General features: G+C 33.2%; 1 non-coding gene across 1 annotated transcript; it reads right to left on the reverse strand.

The window, feature by feature from the left end:
* Positions 1 to 13,430: 13,430 nt before the first annotated feature.
* Positions 13,431 to 13,538, reverse strand: LOC121205397 (small nucleolar RNA R71). Its single transcript, XR_005900475.1, has one exon. It is a non-coding gene; the product is annotated as a small nucleolar RNA R71 (small nucleolar RNA).
* Between the last annotated feature and the right edge of the window lie 507 nt (positions 13,539 to 14,045).

Genomic DNA, 14,045 nt, shown 5'->3' on the forward strand with positions numbered 1-14,045 from the left:
AAAAAGGCAAATTTTGAGGGCTCTGAGGCATTCTAAAGCCTATTTAAAGACTTGAGGAGGCACTTAGGAGAGAGACGCGGGGTAGGAGGCAAAGAATTACTCAAGGGAAGCCGATTGGTCCATCTCAGAAGCGGATCCATCATCAAGACTGAAGATCTCCCTTCAATTTCCATTCAGGGGTTTTGGGTTTTCTTTATGTTTTGTATTCATTATTCTTCTGAGAGGTTTTCGTCTATAATTATGAACTAAACCCCTTAAATACCTAAGGGGAATGAAACCTAAGACGAATCTTGTTATTATTATCTGAATTGTATGATAAATATTTGACTTGTTCTTAATTATGTGTTCTTAATTATTGTTTTAATATTCCAAGATATTGATTCAAGTCAATGCTCTTATTCAGAGGAGGAATAGACCCTGTCTAAGAGTAAATTTGTCATAATTAAGAGGATTTGATTGCGCGCCTAGAGATAGGGTGACAAGATTTTTTCGGATTAGGGTGAAACCTAATAAGGGAATCCATAGATCGAGTTAATGCAATTCTAGGGTGTTAATTAGAAAGAGATTTCAATTATTCAACCTAGGGTTGGACGTTATTAGTCTCGAGAGAGATAATAATATAACTTAGGGATTTCTACGGATCAAGTTAAATGAATAAATCGTCTGATTCAGAGTCAAATAACAAGTGATGTCTAGGTGGATTTTTCCTTAGGTATTGTCTTAATCAATCGAATTTTCCCAAAAGTATTTTCCCAAATTTTCTTTATGTGCATTCTTAGTTTAGTAATTAGTTTAGATAACCAAATCCCTTAATTTTTAGGCTAGATAATAAAAAGAAGGTAATTACTAGTACTCTTGGCTCCTTTGGGTTCGACAATCCGGTCTTGCTAAAGCTATACTACTGTTCAATCGATACACTTGCCTTCATTGTGATAATAGTTTGTTTCAAGACGATTAATTATAAATTTTTAAAACCTGTCACGAATATCACTTACCAACTACCAAACTAGCAATTTTGCTAACATGTCTATCTTTGAAGGCTCGAAACATACCTGGTTTGGCCACTCACAAAATAAATAATTTGTCTATTAAAAAAATCCAGAAAACAAGATAATTTATCATATATAACATGATAATTAACATTTTTAAACAATTTTATGAGTTTAGGATCCACACCTTATTTTTCGCTTCCTCACAGCACACTAGCGAATCTTCCAATTTTCCTTAATAATTCCTTAAACAAACCTAAACAAAAATTCAGTATAAATTCAATAAATTTACCATTAAACTAGCCTCAAAACTCCCACTTATGAGTTCAAACCAATCGTTGAAATTATAACTATTTTATGATTCCAAACTATTTAGATTCCTTACACTGTATCAATGCAAACCGTACGTACAATCATTCTTTGCCTTTATGAATAATTTGGGGAGTTTGGATCAGCACCTAATTCAATAATATACTGGAAAATCAGTAGCTAATTAATGATTAAATTCATTCATTTAATCAATTCATAACCTTTACCCAACAACTATGTCGAAATAACAAACTAGTTACCCTTAATTGCACTTACACTTCACGATTTGTGGGTTTCGAATGGCCAATCAATCAAGAAATTATTTCCCTAATTGAATGGGTTTAAAAACTGATTAGGAGGGTTCAAGAACTCAAATTAATTCTAGAAAAATGTAGGCAAGAACCAAGAGACAAAACAACCCCCTTTCTTGCACATAGGCGCATGCACGCACCACCTATGGTGGCCAAAATTGGGGCTAAATTTTGAAATAGTTTGAGATCTCATTAAATTCTAGAAAAATACCTTTGAAATATTTTAAAACCCCCAAATTTCATATCTACAAATTTATTTTTTTAATGGACAAGATTAATTAAGAAATTGAAGAGAGAAGAGACCTTACCTAAACTAGTAGAGAGAAACAGTAATTCGGGATCGATTTTGGAGTTCAAGATTTTAGATTTGGGGCCGATTTTAATGAGTAAAAATGACTGAAATATGGTGGAGAATATGTTAATAAATCTTGTGGCAAAAAGAAAAAGAAAAGAAAGAGATGATAAAACTAGGTGTAGGCGACAACAACAATAGAGGAAAGGAAACAAAATTAAAATAAAAAAGGAGAGGAGAAGAGGAATGATTAGGGCAATGAGGAGGAGGATTAAAGGCTTATTATTAGTAAAAAATTAATATTTATACCTAGGTTAACTAGTCTTGGATGGCCCACACATTAAAAAAAAGGGTTTTTGTCAAAAATTAAATTATTTGCGTGGAAAGAGAATTGAAGTTAGGACTTCAAGGATAAATTTACTAATGTTTAACCATCAAACCAATAACTCATTCTTGATATAATTTGAAATATTTATTTTAAAAAACAAGGCATGTCACATACAAGGGTTTAAGACAAAATTTGAAAAATAATATAAATGTTGCGAGAGAAGGGATTTGAACTTGGGTTTTAAGAAACCTTACACTTGTAACACCCCTAACCCATATCCGATGCCGGAATAGGGTTATGAGGCATTACCAAATTTCTGAGACCTTAAAACATGCTTAAGGGTGGTTCGGGACTAAACCGATCACATATAAAAACTTTTGAACACTTAGAAATAGGGGTGTGCAAAATTCAGGTAAAATCGAAAAAATTCGGTTAACCAACCGAATTCTTTTAATCGGTCGGTTAACTGAATTAATTCGGTAGGGGGTCGGTTAATAATTTTTTGAGTTTTCGGTTAACGGTTAATTGGGTTCAAAACCGGTCAGTTAACCGAATTTTTTTGGTTTAACCGAAAAAATTAATAAATAAAGTTATAATATATAAATAGCTCACTATTCACTCAAACTCAATCAAACATAAACCCAAATACCCAATCTAATATATATTAATCCAAGTACCCAACCCAACCCAACCCAATTACCCAACCCAATCATAAAAATTACAAATAATTTAATAAATAAAAATAAAAATCTAAAACTAAAAATAAAAATAAAAAACATATAATTTTATACAAATAATTTGGTTAATTCGGTTAATTTGGGTAATTCAGTTAATTCGATTAATTCGGTTAATTTGATTAATTTTATATTTATTTTAAGACTGAATTAACCAAAAAATTTTTGGTTTGGTTATTTTCTTTGAAAAAATTTTGGTTCTGTTAACGGTTAAAAATTTTGAAAGGTCGGTTAATTTGGTTATTGTTATTTCGGGTCGGTTAACCGGCCGGTTAACCGATTGAGCACCCTTAATTAGAAAAATTTTACATTCATAGGTGACACGCCCGTGTAAGAAGGCCATGTGCCTCACACGGCTACTGGACACGCCTGTATCCTAGTCGGTGTGAAAACAGAGCATACATACTGACTTGCACCACATGGCCGAAGACACGCCTGTGTGCCTTGGCCATGGGAAAACTGGAGGGGTTACTAACTTGGGTCACACAGCCAACCACACGCCCGTGTGTCTAGCTTGTGTACCCTTCGAATTGGCTAAAAATGCCCATATGACAATGCTGTGTGCCTCACATGGTCACCAGACATGCATGTGCATCTAAGCCGTGCTTGAGACTGACTTAAATTTGTAAGGCTACCCTAGGGGACACACGGTCATGTAACATAGCCGTGTGTCACACACGACCGATACACATGCCCGGGTCTCTGCCCGTGTGGAAAAAAATAGGCCATTTGCAAAGCCAATTTGCCACCCTAATCTCATGCTCACATTGCAACCAATTTGAAACCATTTTCATACACTTATAGGCAGCCTAAAGCATACCAAATTCACACACATATTATACCATCTATTAACAACCATTTTAACTACTCAATTCCACATTCAAAATATACCAAATCATTATGCCAAAATCGTCACAACTTGCATAAATTCCATATTCACTAATTCATCATAATGTCATCTATTTCATATCACAAAACACACCACATCATCATCTCAAACCAAATCAACTCATAAAGCATTATATACATCACACATAACACTTACCAAACACATAATTCAAGCCAACTTAAATGGCTATACATACCACATTTACAAGCCAAATCTCATCGCTATCATGACTAAAATAACACTAGCCTATACATGCCATATACCATATATACAAAGCTTCAAAAGTACCAATAAATTGATTCGATAGTGTGATGATAATTCCCGATGATCCCTAATGTCCGAGCTATCTTTCATACTCTATAAAACAAAGAAAATATCATACAGTAAGCTTCATAGCTTAGTAAGTTCGTACCAAATATATCAACAGTTTATAATATACAAATCATCAATTAAAAAACACTTAGTAGTTCTCTTATTATCATTCAAATCTAATCCATGACTCTTTATCATATATATACAAATTCATCAAGCTTCATACACATAGTATCAACTACCACATAGGTATCATACGTACCTGTACTTTTTCGTATTTAGTTATTTCATTCTCATCTCTTTGTTCAACATGTTAAATCGTTCAGAAATCTTTCATTGCTCAAAGAACTCGCACACTTAGTGCATAAATGATTAGCTGAAGCTATAAATGATTAGCCGGAGCTATAACGACAGTGCACACTTAGTACAATTACATTAAACCAAAGCTATCTTGGTATCTCACACTTAGTGCCTCATATAGCTGAAGCTATTCCAATTCGCACACTACGTGCTATTTATAGCCGAAGCTATTTTGAAATGCACACTAAGGGCCAAACATAGTTGATTTATCATCGTACACAATCGTAGTCACATATATACAATTTATGCATTATTAAAGCATTAAAAACATAATTGTAACTTCATTTATCACATACGAACTTACCTCGGATACTAAAACGATGAATTGAATCGTTTAGTCGATAACTTTAGTTTTCCCTCGATCTAGATCCAAATTCCTCATTTCTTGATCTATATGTATTCAAAATTAACTTATTCAATCACATAGTTATTCAATTTAATCCACAAACACATATTTGGGAATTTTTTCACTTTAGCTCCTAAAGTTTCACATTTATTCAATTTAGTCCCTATTTCACAAATTCAGAAAATTACACCAATTCATTACAAACCTATGTGTGCTGAATTACTATAGTGCCCTTAGTAGCCCATATTTTTCATTTATTTCAAATTTTAACCCATAAATTTACACTTTTCTCAATTTAACCCCTAATATGCATTTTTACTCAAAATCACTTTACAAAACATGTATATCAAGCATCAAGCTTTTATAATTCATCATCAAACATCATAAAACTCATAGATTCATCAATAGCATTTCAAAAAATCATCAAAAATTTCAGAAATTAGGATACGGGCTAGCTAGTACTCAAAGTAATGATCACAAAAACGTAAAAATATCAAAAACGGAATGAAAAATGAACTTACATGCAAGGTTCAATTATGACCGGATATTTGAAGCTCCATCCATGGTGTTTTTATCTTCTTCAATTGCTTAGATGGGAAAAGATGGACTAAAATGATTTATTAAACTTATTAATTCATTATTAAACGATTTACAATTATAACCTTTAATATAATCATATAAAAACACATAATGGATACTCATTAATGTCCATCTCCACTATCAATGGTCTATTTACAATATAAGGACCTCGCATTTAATAAGCCATGACAATTAAGCACTTTTAACAAATAGAATGCAACTTTTGCATTTTACGCGATTTAGTCATTTTTTAAAATGCAACTATTGCATTTTACGCGATTTAGTCATTTTTCTCAAATTGGGCTATTAAACAATAAAATTAGCTCACAAAATTTTCACACACATATATTCACATACTATAAACACCAAAAATATTATTAAAATAATTTTATGATATCGGATTTGTGGTCTAAAACCAGGTTGTTACAACACTAACACTTAACCAACAAACCAGCACCACATTTATTTCCTAAAAATGCATAGATAATTTTAAAAATTTAGGCATGATCACTATGTGTCAATTCATAAACCCAATTATACTAACCCTTGATTTTTGGGATTTTACAAAATAAATCGAGATTATTGTTTAAAAAGACATCAAAATCGGGCAACCGAGATGGTAAGTTATTGTAGTAAAAGTCATGTCACCGATGACAAGTGAACAAGCCATTTTCATTGGGAAATCCAAGATGGTTAGTTATTGACATGTGTTTTGGAGTGTCGAGTGATGCTCGAGGGCAGATAGGATGGATCATAATTTAAAATTATAATTACATTGCATCATGAGTATAATCTGTACATACATTGATTTACTAAATGAGCTTACATTATGCATAATTACTATGTTGCTATAAATTGAATGCTTTAATGTTTGTACGATTATATGTAATGGTTTAAAAATTAGACTCACATGGAGCTGTCACAAGCTCACTCCCCTTTTTCTTACCTCTAAGGTAACACAAGAAATTAGGAATTGGAATGGCATCAGAGAAACCTTAGCCTAACAGCTCGTTTTTCTTTTATTATTATTTTAAAAGTTTCCATTAAAGTTTCCTTTAATCGTTTTGGGTTTGTAATATTAATTATTTATTGCTTTTATATCTTAGGTTTCAGATTTTTTAGCTTATTAATTCTAAGCATGATTACTTAGTTAATACTCTGATAATTGCATGCTAATTGGTTTAGAAAACTATTATTTTTAGTAATGTTTTTCGCTGCTTTGCAAAAATACTTGGAAGTTTTGGAAAAGTATTTTTTTAACCTTAACTATTTTCTCAAAACTTCACATTAATAATATCGTAAATTGAATTTCTAAGTAAAGTCAGTTTAATTAATGAATGTTTTCCTTAAAAAGAGAAAAACGAATTTCATACAATCTAACTCAAAGCAAAAAAAAATAACTTTACAAGATCACTTTGGTAATCAATGTAACGCCTTCGACTTAACTGAAACTCCTAGGCTTGGTCGGGGTGTTATAAAGGTATAATGTAACACCCCTAACCCATATCCGTCGCCAGACTAGGGTTAACGACATTACCAGACAAATCGAAACATTTTTCAAACAATTCAATAACATCATCCACAACATAGTCAAACATCATTATAAAGTCCCTTATGTAGGTCATCGCGTCCTTAATCATGCTTTAGAAAAGGGCCAGGACTAAACCGAGCTCATACAATTTTTTTTGAAATTTAAACATTTTTCAAATTTGTACAGGTCACACGCCCGTGTGAACAGGACGTGTGCCTCACATGGCTTTAGACACGCCTGTGTGTCTAGGCCGTGTCAAAACAGAGCATACATACTTACTTGTCCACACGGCCACAAGACACACCCGTGTGCCAGGCCGTGTGAAAATTAGGGAGGCTACTAACTTGGGTCACACGGCCAGTCACATGCCTGTGTGTCTAGCCCGTGGTCGAAATTGACTTGGCCATACGGACTGTGTGGTCTGCCCAGGCTCATTTCAAAATGGCCCTCAAGCAACACGGCTGAGACACACGCCTGTGTCTCAGCCCGTGTGGGCAAAAATAGGCCATTTACTAGGCCAACTTGCCGCCCATTTTGGGTCATACCTACAAGCATAAAACCAAACACATTTGCACTATAATTTCAGCCAATTTTAAACCCAAATCATGCATCTTCCATGCCATTTCATTATCAACAATTTCCACACTTGTAAATCAAAACATATCATTCTATAAGCCAAATACATACCAAAACATATGATTTATACATGATCTTACCTTTTCTTCAAAATAAGCACAATTCAAAAACTTCCCAATTTGACCAATTTCTTTGGCCGTTCATGAACATATCAAACATACCACTATTGCATCACATATCATATACCAAAATCAAACCATAATCATATCCAAAAACCAAGCCATATCACATGGCCAAATATATATTCATTATAAAACATATCCAAATACTTCTAGCCTATACATGCCAGACTATTATATTCACAATGTCAAAAGGTACCAAAATAAGGTTTGATAGTGTGGTGATGATCCTCGACAATCCTCGAGCTCCCGATAGCTACGATATCTATAAAACAATGCAAACACATACAAAGTAAGCTTTCAAAAGCTTAGTAAGCCATATACAAATAAACTTATTAACTTAAGCATATCAACATCATAAACTACATATACTTCATGGCCAAGATACTAACATATACCACATAGTTCACATATAATTCACATATTTCCAATCTATTTGCTCATATAACATATTTTCTCATAATTATATCTTATATTGATAAACCGTAAAATATACATATTTTTACCCCATATTTAATGCATTTTATGGATGATTTCTCATTAGAGTTGGTGAATTCGATGCTCCTAATGCTTTAATTTTATGTTTTATACTTAGGAGAGCATAGGAGAGCGAAAGGAATGAGAAACAGGCCAAAAATGGAGAAAATGGGCGAAAGTATGAAATCAACACTGCTTAGACCTCCTCACATGGGCAGACCACACGGCCGTGTCAATCTGGCAGAATTGGAGCAAGACTCACATAGGTATAGCACATGCCCGTGCCATTCTAACAGGTTCGAACACAGCCTGAAGTAATCGCACACAGGCGTGTCACTGCGAAGCCCCAGTTAAGTCCAATTCGGAAAAGGCCACTTTTGAGGGCTTCTAGGCATTCCAAAGCCTATAAATACACCCTAGAAGATGAGAAAAAGGGGGAGGAAGAATAAGGAGTAAGGAATTACTCCAAGGAAGCCGATTGATCCATCTCAGAAGCCAGATTCATCATCAAGACTGAAGATCTCTCCTCAATTTCCCTTCAGGAGTTTTGGGTTTTCTTTATGTTTTGTATTCTTTATTCTTCTGATATGTTCTCTTATTTAATTATGAACTAAAACCCCTAAATACCTAAGGGGAATGAAACCTAAGATGAATCTTGTTATTACTTTCTGAATCGTATGATATATATTTAACTTGTTCTTAATTATGTGTTCTTAATTCTTGTTTTGATATCCCAGGATACTGATTCAAGACATGCTCTTATTCAGAGGAGGAATAGACCGTGTCTAAGAGTACTTTTGTCATAATTAAGCGGAGTTGATTGCGTGCCTGGAAATAAGGTGACAAGATTTTTCCGGATTAGGGTGAAACCTAATAAGGGGATCCACAGATCGAGTTAATGCAACCCTGGAGTGTTAATTAGAGAAAAGTCTCGGTTATTCAATCTAGGGATTAGACATTATTAGTCTTGAATAGGGATAATAACATAACTTAGGGATCTCTACGGAAGAAGTTGAATGAATAAATCGTCCGATTCGGAGCCAGAATATCAAGTAAAGTCTAGGTGGATTTTTCCTTAGGTATTGTCTTCATTCAATCGATTTTCCCAAAAGCAATTCCCCAATTCTTTTCTCTGTGAGTTCTTAGTTTAGATAATTAGTTAATTAAAATAAAACCTCTTTATTCTTAGGCTAGATAATAAAAAGACAGTCATTACTAGTACTTTTAGTTCCTTTGGGTTCGACAATCCGGTCTTACTAAAACTATACTACTGTTCTGTGACAGCCCTAATTTGACCCTAGTCGGGAAGTGGTTTCGGGACCACAAAACCGAGTCATAAAAATAATTAATTGTTATATTCTATGCTTATTATATGTGTACATGCATATGTGAAAGTTTCATGCTTTAATTTTGTCATTTGTATGTGAAATTATTAAATAGGACTTATGTGAAATAATTGTGAAAGGTGATAGGTAATTGTGAAAGTAGTCTATTAATACATGTTATAAAATGCTTGGACTTGCATGTCAAACGTCCCTTTTTGTTTATAGTGGCCGGCCATGATGATGATTTTGTATTAAAAATAAATATTAATATTTACTTATAATGGCTTTATAATTTTATATTATTAATGAAAAAATAAAAGAAAATGGGTGATAAAAACAAAGCTTCATCTTTGTTATTCATGACCGAATTGTAAGAGAGGATAAGGGAGAAAGCTCCATTTGGTTACTTTAGGCTTGAATCAAGGTAAGACTTCTAATTAATTCTTAAATTTTTTGTTAATTTTAAGTTAGTTACCAAGTTCTTTATTCAACCCATATTAAAGTTTTGATTTTTGGGAAGGATTTGAGCATTCGGCCATGGGAGAAATTGAAGAGGATAGATTGTTGTTCTCATATTTTAATGAAGTTTGATTAGTAAATACTTAGTTGTTAGTATTTATATGTGAAATGGATGAATTTGGACTTGTTTAGTTACTTGAACAAATGTTTGGTATTTAAATGTTAAAATGTGAGCAAATGCCGTTTGGGTGATAGAAATGAATGAATTAGAGGTTTGGCATTGTATATGAATTTTTAAGGGTATAAATTTGAATAATGTGAGTAGGGTTATGCATAGGTTTCGGCTTTGATAGTATTTATATAAGTGTAATTAGTTCATTTTGATAATATTGTGTAAAGTGATAAGTAAAAATACTATGATGACAAAAGTTTAATAACATTCGACTAAGGACTATAAGTGTTAGTTAATTCGGTATAAAAGTATATGTGTTAATTACTTTGTATTTGAAGTTGTGAAGAATAGGTAGTGGTCAATTAAAGTGATGAAGGTTAAATTTTGAAGTTTGGTTAAATTGGACATTCGGCATTACGTATGACATTGGATAAGAGTGTATGAAAGTTTAAGCTTGAATGGTTAGGGCTAAATGGGTCATATAATGATCTTAAATGGATTGTATGCATATGAGAGTGTAAGTATTTATGTGTACATCATTGAAGATAAATGGAAATTGGTATTGTGGTAAATGTTGATAAGATGACATTCGGAATTAGCTATATGTTTTGGAACTATACTATAATTTGAAAATAAAAGTATATAATATTAAGGCATGCATTATATATATATGCATGTGTATATGCGGTTGTGCTTAATTAGGAGTAAATGATTAAATGATGATAGTCATATATAGGTACGAATATATATATGTCTTATGCATGTACCATGTACTTATAGTGACAATCGGATGTATGGTTGAATTCATGCATATGAAAGCCTGATAAGCTATGTGAATCTTTGTTTGTGTATGCAAATTAGATATTGATTAAATAAGTATGAAATCGATTCATGACATATTTTATAAAATATAATATGTATTGGAGTTTTATATGATTGTCAAATGTGACTACTAAGAAGTAAAGTTGAATAAGTAATTTAAATAAATCTATTTGTTTTAATCAAGCTCAAGAGCAAAGAGGGTCTAAATCAGATAGGGGAAAGGAGAAAGCAGTCGAGTAGATTATCCGTAACTGTTCAAAACATCTGAGGTAAGTTTTGAGTAATTACAATTATTAGATAATTGATGAAATGAGATAAGCATGATAAATGAATTGCAATATATTGTCTCTACTTGAATAAGGTTGTTTAATAAATAACTTGAGTATATGGAATGTAATCAAATGGATATTAGGAGTTAAGCTGAGATAGTGAAATAGTTATGTGTTCTTGCGTAAAAGTGTTGAACCGAAAGTTATATTAAAAGTGTGTTTTCGTGTGTGCTTATACTCGAATGAAGAAAGTGAAGTACAAATGTGATATGTTATATGATCCAAATTATCATGTGGATAAATATGTTTAGCTCTCGATATATTGTATATCCGGGTTAAATCCCACAGGCTTCATGCTGGTAAAGTATATCTGGGTTAAATCCCGCAGGCTTCATACTGGTAAAGTATATCCGGGTTAAATCCCGCAGGCTTAGTGCTGGTACTATATCCGGGCCTAAAGTCCCGTAGGCTTTGTGCTAGTAACTGGATTCGGGTTTTGAAACCTAGCAGGCTTAACGCCGGTGATTCGAATGAGATTTCAAATTCAAATGATCAAAACAAACTATTATCGAATATGTATGATACATGGAAATGACCAGGTACGTATTATATACTGATATGTGAATTGATTGCAAAGTGAGTCATTAGTATCAAACAACGATCAAATTGTGAATGATTAATATATCTATAAATAAGAGAAATGACCTATTCGATCAGTGTCTGCCATTATATGAAAATATGTGAATTAAATTAGTTGTATGAGCCATAAAATAAAGTGAAGCATGTGCTGAAAATTTCTTTATGAATTTATATTCGGCCAATAGTCTTTATGTGTAGCATACTTGTGTATATTCGGCCTAGTAATCGTAATTAGAATACAAGTTTGGTAATATTCATTGTTCGATTTAAGTGACATGTTTTAATTGTTGAAATGCTTAAAACTTACTAAGCATAGTAATGCTTACTTTGTTGCCTTAATTCTCTATTTTGTAGATTTTGTTCGTCAGCTACGGTCTCGGGGATCTCAAAGTCAAAATCGTCCACACTATCTAAGCTTTTTGGTACTCTACTTGTTAAATTTTGATATTGGCATGTATAGGCTTGACTTTTTGTTGTTAAATAATTATCTTTAGATGATGTATATATGTTTAGCCATGCGAAAATGGCTTGATAAGTTACTGTATGTGTTCCAAATGGTTAATGTGAATGTGTGGTTGAGATTTGATTAATGTTTTAAATTTCTGATGTGAATTGAACTTAAGAAATGAATCAATATACCTAATTATCTTGATATGACTCTTTTGTATATGGTAATACTCTTTAACCCTCCGGCGACGGGTACGGGTTAGGGGTGTTACATGTTCGATAGGTACACTTGCCTACATCGCGATAATAGTTAGTTCAAGAACAAGTAATTATAAATATTTAAAACCTATCATGAAACCTCATGATCAAGTTTTTGAAGCCGTTGCCGGGGAACTGAAATATTAGGAACACTCAATTTTTATTACTTTAGCCATTTATCTTTCTTGCAATTTAATTTAATTTAATTATTATGTATTAACTTCCTTTTTCCTTCTTTTGGCAGGTTTTCATAGTTTATGACTAGAAGAAACCCGTCGAGACCATTACTGTTTGATAAAGAAATTGATTGCACAGTTCGTAGAAACCAAAAAGAAATAAGGCGAAGCTTAAGATACACGGAGAATGAGCAAGAAGACGATACTCAACCCCCAACCGAAGAGATGGCTGAAAACCAAGGCAATCAACTACCTCCTGCAATTGCAGCTAATCAAAATCCTGCTCCACGTACTATGTATGGCTATGCTAAACCTTCTTTAACAGGAACTGAGTCAAGTATAGTTAGACCTGCTATTGCTGCAAATAATTTTAAACTGAAACCTAACACAATTCAGATAATACAACAGTTTTTTCAGTTTGATGGTTTGCAGGATGAGGATCCCAACACTCACTTGGCGAATTTTCTGGAGTTTTGTGACACTTTCAAAATTAATGGCGTTTCTGATGATGCCATTCGCCTTCGGTTATTCCCTTTTTCACTGAGAAACAAAGCTAAATAGTGGTTGAACTCGTTACCACGAGGGTCCATCACTACTTGGGAACAAATGACCGAAAAATTTCTACTAAAATATTTTCCACTGGCTAAAATGGCTGTTACGTAATGATATCTATTCTTTTGTGCAGATGGACTTAGAAACACTTTATGATGCATGGGAGAGATACAAGGATCTATTGCGAAGGTGCCCTCACCATGGGTTACCTCTATGGCTGCAAGTTCAAACGTTTTACAATGGTGTGAATCCTTCAACAAGACAGATGATTGACGCAGCTGCTGGAGGAACCATCAATAACAAAACACCTGAAGAGGCTTATGAATTCATTGAAGAAATGTCACTGAATAATTATCAGTGGCAAGTCATGAGGACTAAGCCAACAAAAATAGCCGACATTTATAACATCGACTCAGTTACTATACTGTTAAATCAGGTAGAACTTCTCAATAAAAAGATTGATGGTTTACTTGATTCTATGCAGATACATCCAGTAATGAGGTGTGACTCAAGTGAAGGAGGTGTGCATACAGAATATCAATCCTTCAATCCTACAATCGAAGAGGAACAGGTCAACTATATGGGTAACAATAACTTTCGATCTCAAAATAACTTGTATAGTAATACTTATAATGCAGGCTGGAGGAACCACCCAAATTTCTCTTGGGGTGGTCAAGGGAATCAAAAGCCACAAAATCCTCAGGGTTTTCAATA

Source organism: Gossypium hirsutum, chromosome A08 (genome assembly GCF_007990345.1).
Source record: "Gossypium hirsutum isolate 1008001.06 chromosome A08, Gossypium_hirsutum_v2.1, whole genome shotgun sequence".
NCBI classification, from domain to species: Eukaryota; Viridiplantae; Streptophyta; class Magnoliopsida; order Malvales; family Malvaceae; genus Gossypium; species Gossypium hirsutum.